We start from the raw sequence: 11,041 nt of genomic DNA on the forward strand, positions 1-11,041 counted from the left end.
CACAGATCTGTGCCATGGCAACACTTTGGTGATTATAATTGTGACAGAAAGGTTATTATTTATTGCTTTTCCTCCCTGCAGCAGACACTGGTGCTGCTGTCCATCAGTTCACAGTAATAAAGTAAATAAATGACAGTGGACAGATGTCCCACCTTGAACTAGTGAAAAAGGTTATTTACATCTGTGGATACCCACAATCAGCTCGCTCTAGATCACTCAGCAATGACAGTCTCGACAAGCTGACATCAGATAACAACACACACACACACACACGTACACACAGAGAGAGGGAGAGAGAGAGATCATTGCCTTATGTGTGTGTGTACAACGCTCAGGGATTTTTTGTTCTTTTTGTGATCGGTTCCCAGGTTCTAAAGTCCTAAGGAACATGACATTGTAATCTGGGCTATGTTTTATTTATGGACCCAACTGAAGCAGATAACCGCTGTTTTAACAAACAAAGATGATTGCTTCAGGGGCCACTCGCTCGTCCTGAGGTAATTAAGACAAAGTAGCTCCCTTGGCCGGGAGGCGGATCCATACAACCAGCTATTATTTTCCTTAAAAAAATACGAGAGAGAGAAAGAGGGAGGGAGGGAACACGCGTGAAAGAGAGAAAGATTGTACTTGGAGTGTGTGAAAAGAGAGCATTTGATTCAAAAGGTCTTTTGTCATGTTTTATCTGCGCTTAAACCTTCTAGATACACTGCGCTGTCAACAAGCTCGAAGGCTAATACAAAATACAGCCTCGACCGCAGTACAGTGAGCTTCAGAAGTATGGGGCCGAACATTGAAATTTCATATTTAAATCAAGCCTGGAAATAAAATTGTTAAATATTAGGATAAACATAAAGGTAAAATGTACGCCTTTGGCAAACCCTTTTTATTAGTATGTGAACCTTTGCGTTGCTCAAACTGCTCAATGCTTTGCCAAGTGTTTTACAAGAAACACAAGAAATAAATACATAAGATTTATACCACATAGCCGCCACTATTTGCGCGGCACAAATTGAATAAGCAACTTCGACATTCTTAAAGGAAGCTCCCTAAAAATAAGTTCTGTCATCATTTATTCACCCTCATGTTATTCAGATATTTTGAGAAATCTCCTGGTGGTTTTGTGTCCATACAATGGAAGTCAATGGGGTCCCTGATTGTTTGGTCACCAACATTCTTCAGAATATATCTTATTTTGTGTTCTGCAAAAGAAAGAAACTCATAGAGGTTTGGAATGACATGAGGTGAATAACGATCAAGGATTTTTTTTGTGAACTATTCCTTTTATTTCTACCTTTGTACAAAAAAATCTTGCTTTTAAGCACAAAATTTCTTCGTTGGAACGTCCTCAAATCATTCTAGGCTTGCATGAATCTTCAGTTTTGAAAAAAACTCTCGTTAATTTCCTATGCAGGTAATTAAACATGCAGTCAACACGCAGACGCATTTTTACCAGCAGTCTCCGTCTTTTGGACCGCACTCCATATGAAATCTAATGTATACACCACAGAGTGGGAAGCGTAGGACTGTGTGATGTAAATTATGCGTATGCCGTATAATGTATACATAAAACGCTATGAGAAGCCGTGTTTGGCTGAATATGCACGTTAAAATGGAGTGGTTTGTGAAAACAGCGACCTGGGCTTTCCCCGCAGCTTGTCAGGCACAATGAATGGGGCTATCTGTTTGTTGTAGGCCTCATCCCCAGCCATGTTTATTTGTAAACTGAGCAGACAATATGAAAAGCTGGGCTGTACAAAGACCCGAGACTGCCAGCTGGCTGACTGAGGGTATTCATGCCTTTCCTCAACCCCTTTCACAATAGCAAACCCCTCAACAGACGCCTGAATGCGTACAGACGCACAAATACACATACAACCTTTCATAACAGCCCTGAGAGCATCTTAAGGAAGCGTGCAGTCCACCGCCTTCTGCCTGTGTTCGCTAACATCCCTAAAACGACGTCCACACATGTACATACGCTGCCTTGGGTGTCTACTGTAAAGCCGTCATCTTACAATGGCGAGGATCAAGAAGATAGTTTTCTCAGTATCGCGTAGTGTCTGTATGTGAAATTTACAAACCAGTTTCGAACCCCCAGTGTGAAAACAAATTGGTCTCTTTTCCTGTTCACATCAATTGATGTTCTATTAAGACCAGATGGCCCTGAACCCATCTTGCAGAACATGCATAGAAAAATGTCAATGGCAATTAATTTTCTGTCTCTTCCCTCATGCTCTACACATATTTAGCCCTTGGCTTGAGGTATCCGGCCATCAAAAAAAAAAATCAATTTAATCTGTCAATTGTTTCTTCTATATTGCACAGAGAAAGTGAGATTTTTGCACAAGATTTTTTCCATTTATTCAGAGGCCGCTCATTTCTCCTGATACATATAAAAATGATTGATGCCTATATTATTTTATGTCTCTACAGATATTTAGCTCTTAGCTACTGCACAGTTGACTTAAAACAAACTCCTGAAAACCTTTGACACACAAAGTACAAACTTTGAAAAAAAGAAAGAAATTGAAAGTGATATTCATGCAACAGCACAGACTGTCGATAGGAACAAATCAGACAATTTTTCTAAAGCAATTACATACATAACAGCATCTTGAGATATGTGAAGGTTTGATCTTTAGAAAGAAACATGCACAGTTTGAGATGACTACTTCTGCATTATCTCTTCTTCACCTTGACACGTCTGCTTCACACACTAAGGAAAGTGTGTATGGGACTTCATAACCTCTCCATTATCAGCCTGAACTACTGAGAAAAAAACATGAACTACCTTCCCTCCAGTGGCCAGTGCATTATATCTGAAAGCTGTTCTCATGAAGTATTGGATCCTTTACGCAATATAAATCTATAACCTTGAGGTTTCCAAAATGTACAAAAACTCTCCGATCATGTCGCAATACACACAACGTACCAGCGGTGTATATGTTTCGGACTCCTTATAGTGAGACGAGTATGTTTTCATTCATCGTTTTGACCCCACACTCATCATTACAATTAGATTATTTTACAGTATACGCACAGCGTGTGTGCAGAGTCAATTCACGTCCCTGAGCGGCAGAAACACTTTTATTGACTTTTGTTCTGAACAGTAGGCCGATGACTTCTTGACTGAAACAAAATATTGTTACGGATACTGTTCTCAACGCAATAAAAACCTCACTCTGAATCGTGCACGTGCGGTGCAGTTGTGATATGAGCTTACATTTTGTGCACACTCAGACGGTTGACGTCCTGTGTTCCTACTATAGATCTTTTTATGCTGCAGATGATGAGCGTTTTTTAATTAAGTGCGTAATAATGTATAGATTACTGTATTTCAAAACTGCGATAACAAAACTGCATTATTTTGGAAAAAAGGGGAGGAATTGAGCAGTTAATAAAACATTACTGTTCAAAACAGCAGTAGGCTTACAGTTAGGCTACATAATGAATTTTGATTTGAGCTGTCGGGTCCGGGTACGGTTTGATTTCATTTAAAACCCACATATCGTAGCCGTTCTTCTAAAATCTTGGATGTCTATATTTGCAGGATTGGTAATGCATGGTTGGATGTTTGCAAAGCCCAGTGACAAACTTAAGGTAGACTAAAAAAAATAAAAATCACAACATTTTGAGATACAGGTTTCGGAAGGATAACCGTTATATAATAATTCTGCTATTTTATTTTTCAAACAGAGTTGGTGATAGACAGACAAAAGTTATTGCAGATTTAAATTATTGTCTTTTGTCTCATTTTGGCGAAAAGAAATAGAAACATTCACATTTTACACATAAAAACCAAAAATAAGTTTACTTACACAAATAGTTCAACCATCAAAGCATCAGTCCACAAAAAAATCTAAAATGATTTAGACCTCCCAGTATATCCAACCGGACAGTACTAAAGATGAAAATGAGTCTATCTGTGTGTCGTATTGTGAGGTATCGCATTTATTGCACATAATAATTACTCAGTGGACCAGATTGGGGTCACCCCATTGGGCTTCTAGGCACACAGTTGGTCGAAAAGCACGATTCTTAAAATCATCTTCACTTCTAAAAGTGAACGTGAAATGAAAGTTGCTTGCATGAAAATATTTGACTGTTTGTCTCATTTTTATTGTCAAATGATGCAATTATCCTGACACGCCCAGAGGGGAATGAAGCTCAGACCTTTCAATTTCCCTAATGTGTAATGACGATGAGCCAGAGAGCTTGAGAAAGAGTCTCCCGTTGACTCAGCTTTGCTTCAAAGCGGTCAGAATGCTTTTAACAGTGATTCCCCAGAAAGATCTCATTACAAATGAAGTCCCGCACATACAAAAACCCCAGTGATCCTGTTCCAGGCTACACCGAGTATCCCCTGCATCTTAAAAACGTACTAAGACGAAGCTCACAAGTGAGGAGTGTATAGTCAAGGACGGGAAAAAGAAACATTTTCTTACTAGAGATTGTCGGTCACTCGAACGGCCCGCAAATGCAATGAGTTGACCCAAAATGACAGGCTTCAGTAAAACCAGGGCCCTGTTAAACAGGGTGTTCTTTCGGCTTGTGGCTCTAGACCCTAAATTGCGCGTGCGAGCGGGCTGGGTGTTTTTGTGTAAGTTGTGTAAGCGTGTGTGCTTTTTCTATGGTACCAACAGGCACGGTTGGCTCCGTTCTCAATATCGTGTTACTAAACAGTGTTTTTGTGGCCAAATTCCCTGACCAGTCTATGATCAAAAGGCCACGAAATGAGAGATCTGGCAGCAGAAGCTAAAGAGCTGTGATAACTCAGCTCTCGTCCAAAACGGAGAGGAGAGAGAGAAGCCATCGAGATGGAGCAAGAGAAAGTGGAGCCAGGTACAGTGACAGGCTGTACAGTAATCTGGGCTGATTTACAGAAACGCTCAGTAAATTCTCAACATATGTCATTCCCTGCTTTTTAATGTTGAATATTTCACGTTTTTTGATAGAGATAAATCTAACTAAAACATGTCCAAGGTCATATGTCAAGGCAAAAAAAATATTAAAAAGATGAAGCAATGTGAAAATTAACTCACTAGTAAATATACTGTCATTTAAAGTTGCTTGCTTTATTTACACATCAAAAGTAGTACAAAATACAACCCTGATTTATGCATACATTTAGAGTTTTCATTCATATATATATATATATATATGTGTATATTAACATTTAGATCCTGTTTGATAAGCATGGAGGTTATAGACTTACAGATTTATACAGGCAAAGGGTCAATGAAATGTCATAAAAATAGGTCATCTGATTTATACCATATATATATATATATATATATATATTGTGTGTGCACATATATATAATATACTGGGTATATATATATATATATATATATTTCATATTATAGGAATGAGAGTTGGTACAGAAAATGTGCCATTACATAATCATTACAAAGTTATAATAAAAAAACACAGCTTAAAGGGACAGTTCACCCCAAAATAAAAATACTTTTAACCAAACAGTTCTCGGCCACCATTTACTTCTATAGAAGGAAAATTACAATAGTAGTCAAACGTGCCCCAAAACGGTTTGAATTCTACATTCTTCAAAATATCTTCTTTTCTGTTTAACAGAACACTGTGGTAGTCAATGGTGGCCGAGAACTGTTTGGTTACAAGCAATCTTCCAAATTTTCTCTGTGTTGGAAGAAAGAAAAGAAAGAAATGTATAAAGATTTTGAACAACTTGAGGGTGAGTAAAAGAAGATCCAAGAGATCGCCCCCAAATTCTTTTCATCTCAGTCACCATTGACATTTATTGTATGAGGATGCAATACATCTCTGTCAGTCTTTTTTAAAAGAAAGAAATCATGAGGTTGACAACTTCAGGGTGAGTCAATAAAGACTGAATTTTCATTCTTTTGCATGAGCTACCCGCTGATGAGCCAGCGTACAAGCGGTCCGACCTTTTTTGCTTTTAACAGAAAATGTAAATCTTCGATTTGATCTACACCTGTGGCTCTTGAATTTTGCCAAAAGCGTTTTCTGGGAATTCAAAGGACAACCTTTTTATTTCGCTCCCTCAACACACAGGGTCTATTCTTTCATCTATTCAATTTATCTCCCCTTTGACCTTGGGGGTCAAAAGTCAAGCAGATCAGACTGTGCTTGACCTTTTAGGTCCGTCAAGCTCACAGAGGAGTCTCAGGCTGAGACAGTGAGGGGTTAAGGAACTGTCTGAACTGCTCTGACCTGTTCCTGTGGTTACATAGCCTACCTCTCAATAGCTGCCTGCTAGCCCTCAAGCCAGAGATGGAGTGAAACATTAGATCCAGCCCCTCCTCCTGTTTGAACCTTTAGTGGGAGAAAAAGAAGCATGTTTTTTTAAACGTTAGGGTAGTTTCTATAGAGAATGGAACAACAGGGAGACAGACATTAACACAAATGTGTGTGTGTGTGTGTGTGTACGAGAAGGACCCTCAGAGTCGAGTTCACTTTAATGGTGTGAAGCTGTCTACGTCTTTTGCACCCAAATAAAATGATGAAAGCACCCCAACACAGTAATGAAAACAGGTTTTGGGCGTCTGGCGATTGTGTTGGCTTTTCATCTCCTGATCGTTCTCGATAAGCAAAACACTTTCCCCCGTCCAATCCAAAACCTCTCCTTCCATGTATATATTTTATTTCACGATAACATCTTTTTTGTCTCTCGTTTTCATTGTCTGAGCAGCGAATTATCATTGCGTGTTTTTTCCGCCCTCCACTGCATGCATACGTGCGTCTGAGAGATAAGTTGACCTTTCCGAAATCGCGGTCCGGCATCAGATCGAGCGGTTATTGCAATATTCCAATGTAGCGAGATTAAAAGAAAAAGGGCAGTTTTTGAATGCTTTGTTGTATTTGTGCCTACTGTACATGCTATTAAACAGAGAGTTCCCTGTAGCACGCTCACGGCTCGCCCCCCGACTTGCTGCATACCGTTTTCTCTGGTTGCGACGGCATTCCTATCGAACAAGACCAGGCAGTGCGATTTAACAGTCTTGTGTTTCTTAAGGGAGAAAATATTTTGTTGACAGGCTTGAGAATTTTCACAGGACACTGCATGTGGGTTTGCGTTCGGGTGTGTGCGAGGAGAGAAACCAAACTTTATGCCAGAGAAACTGTTAGACGCCGTTGAGAACGTGCACCTACAACATTTCGGGATGGGTGATATGTAAAGCTGTTTTCTGGGAAACCAACTTTGGCCTTTAATTCAAAAGGAGAGTAGGGAATAGGGTCTTTATGAAAGGACGCGGCACCTCGGCAGGCACGGGGTTAACTCTAAAATTGCCTTGTGAGATATTGAGCTCCAAGAGGGTGACCTGCGCAGATCTGTGCCGCTCCTGGTATTTTATTCAAAGCAGGTCAGAGAGGGTCAAACCAGCTGAGATATTGCAATGAAGGTTTACTCAAGTGCACCATTAGTCTTCGTAATAAAACGCATCCTACGCCTGCAACCGCCGGCCCCTATTAATATTCACTTTAACTGTGCGTCGCTGGTGAATTTTCCCTTAGTCAGACTGTCTCCGGGCAGCACAGCCCCAGACCTGCCTCACATAATTAGAATGATAAATCGACACGGGCCTCTTTTACGTGAGGGTTGAAGTCATCCTCTGGGTCAGTTCCACGGTTGTGATCAGACACCTATTCATCCTTGTCCAGCGTTTCAGCATTTATGTCCAAAAAAACAACAGCAATATACAATCGACACAGTTTCAATGCTGGAATGAGCTCACGTCAGGTGTGGACATGTTTGAAAAGCTCCCTTTTGGGTTTACGCAAACGGGCATCTTATGTTTTTGAGTGTGTGGAGAAACGTTTTTCACCTACTAGTGCACTTGTGTATATGGTTGAATGACAATGAAGGGATTTGATTTGATATAAAAAGCTGCAATGAAAAACCCACACATAAAGATCTACTATACGAACTACTACATAACACAAAACACAATATAATCAATTTGGAGAAATGTCTCTCCATACCATGACACGTTCTTCAAAATATCTTCTTTTGTGTTCTGCAGAAGAAAAAGTCTCACAGGCTTGGAATCACATGAGGGTGAGTAAATGATAAAAAAAACATCTTTGGTTTGTTCATGATCTCTTCGAACAAACATAAAGTTGCTTTAAGTAGTCAAACAAACATCAGGCAAAGAGAAAACCAAGAACGCTTGGAATCGACTGTATCTAATAATAGTATCTAATCCCATCTAATTGCTAAAGAGTTCTATTTAAATCTTAAACTGCCAGAGCTGTTGCGGCTCGCTAAGAAAACGCGAATTTGCATTTAGATCCCGTTTGATAAGCGTAATGGTTATAGACATTTGAATGGGCAAAGGGCCAATGAAACGTTCCCGACAAAAAAAAAAACAGGTCGTCCGAAAAATCAGCGATTCTGCCTGACGGCGTACTGTCAAGGCTTTTAATGGCTTTAGTAAATATACTGCGTGGAGAACTTGGATTAATTCAATGCAACAAAAAGCATTCCCCAGACATTCCGCTGCACTGTTCGCAGTCATTACGATATTTAATGATCATGTACGCTTAGCTTCAAATGAATAATCTCTTCACGACTCTATGTGGCTGCCTCCTCACGTGTGCTGTTTTAATACTGCCGGTATTAATTAAGAGCGTGTTAATAATGTTGGTTATGTTAAAAAGGAGAATTATGTCTCACCTGTGTGAGGCGAATCTAAACCTCTGCCTGTGGGTTATGTTAAAGTCACGAAAGGTGCAGTTGTGTGAGGAAAAAGAAATACACGGCAGTAATTTTAAAGAAACGAAATGCATCACAGGCATCTTATTTTAAGCATTGTCCATCTGACCTAAACTAGAGGCTATCATGATCTTTATAATTCAAAAAATATTGATTTGTTGATCAATCATCTTTGGTTTCTTGAATTCATTTGTGCTCTTTATATATTTAAGCTACCAGATGCAAGAAAAAACATAAAATCACGAAAGGGCCTCATTTACATTAACTTCCTTCAACAAGATAGGTAGACTGACTGTTGACAACGCAGCTGTCTCTTTGCATTCCCAGGCAGTTATGATGCCAAGTGCAAAAGCATGGGAAAAAATACTATGTTTTTAAAGAAGCGGTATTTAGAGGCGAGCCGTCTTTGCCCATAAGGGTCTCCATATGGGCCCGTGAGGACGGACCTCCTTCATCATTCTTTCACCTGCGCTCTGACAGATGGACGGAGAGGAGACCACTCGGCCGTTAATTGCCCTTTTCCCTGCTTTTGTAGTTCGTGGTCCTCAGGTTCGCCGGGCCCTCTCTAATTAAAGAACTTTGAGAGCGAGAGCGAGGCATCTGGTCACTGCCATTTCCATTCCCACTCACCAAACACAGCCAGCCAGACAATGATAGCCAATTATCTATTTTATTAAAAAAGAGGAGGACTTGGCGGGTAATGATTAGCGCAGATAGGGGTGCGTCAGCCCGGTCTCATGCACATCAAGGGCAGCTTGCTGGAATTCGGAGGCTGAGATCCAGCCGGGGCTTTTTGTGGGAAACAGCCGAGCAGTTCATTATACATTCAAGTATGTCAATCAAGGCAGCGAGTGTTGACCTCTTAAAAGACGGTTAATAATTTGCGCAAAATAAAGAGGGAAAAGGAACTTATTTCTGTAATCATTATGACAGGATAGAGGTATCTTAGGGGTCAACAGAAACTCTCATATGGGACTCGTAATTGGCTGAAATCGGCACCTTTGTGAAATTTGGGGCCACGCTTTCGATCAGTGAAACTATTTTTATCGCATACTTTCAATGGCGACTTGTTTAAACAGAACTGAAGTCTAAATTGGCAAATAAGACTGTTTTCACACTTGGTCGGAACCTGAATTCGACTGAACACCCTTTCTTTGCCAAAATCTTTTCATTTTGTACTTTTAAGTTACAGCAGATCAGACCAAAAAAAAGCTGGTGGCAGCTTTTTACCACTTCTAAGTTTTAATGCATTCTTTTCATTGTCCTTAAGTAATTGTGCCACAAATCTGCAAAACGTCACAATATTGAACACACAATCATGTGAGCAGCTGTTTAAAGGCAGTTTTTTTGAGGACAGAGTGACAGAAAATGCATCACACTACAATATGCGTGACCGGGAGGCGGGAGCATACAAATATGCAGTCTATACATCATGCTTTCATACCAATTGTGAACCGTACCGTATACGGTTCGTGTGTGCAGTCCGCTGGTGTGCACCCAGGTTTGGGAAACAGCTTTCGCACTTAATAAAGCAATATTTGAAGGCATCTAAAAGCTCCAGGGTGAGCGTGCCCTAAAATGAGAAGAAATAGAAAATTTTTAAGAACAGTGAGATGAAAAAGAACCCCACGATATTGTCCAACACTGTATCAGAAATCATCAACTGACAGATCATCCTGAGGTAAAGAGATATGTCGCTTTGAAGAAAGGTGTGGCCGTTGATCCGGGTTCATTGCCGTTCCCGGGTGATAATCTTTTTAGCTCCATTCCAATCATGAAGGAGGCTTCGGCATACCTATGAAACATACAAGCAAAGGTTAATCTCATTTGAAGATGCCCTCTCCTCTGTCCTAGTTTAGATAAGAGCATGAAAGACGGTGTTAAAGGTTTGCGCACATGTGCACATGAAAAATAACCCGGTTACTAGAACAAATCTTTTAGTACTTTTGAGGAAGAAATATCTAATCAAACTAACAAAAATATTACATATTTGGCTGTAACATATATATATATATATATATATATATATATATTAAATAAAATACCACCGATGACAACAAGTGTCATCATGTGTATTTTTATCGATGAACTGTCATTTGAAACAGAGATTTCTCACACGCTTTAAGCACATCATAACACATAGTCTGTTTTAGTACACATCTGACATGACGAACCTAAATGAGTCAGAGTCATTCACTAATCTCTTTGATTCATGGGTGTTTTGAATCATTTAAAAGAACCGAGTCATCAAATCAAGCTTATATCACATCAGCATTGAAACTTTTCAAATTAATTTCCCTGTCAACCTGAATGCAGCAACATCGACCT

Source organism: Triplophysa dalaica, chromosome 15 (genome assembly GCF_015846415.1).
Source record: "Triplophysa dalaica isolate WHDGS20190420 chromosome 15, ASM1584641v1, whole genome shotgun sequence".
Classification (NCBI taxonomy): Eukaryota; Metazoa; Chordata; class Actinopteri; order Cypriniformes; family Nemacheilidae; genus Triplophysa; species Triplophysa dalaica.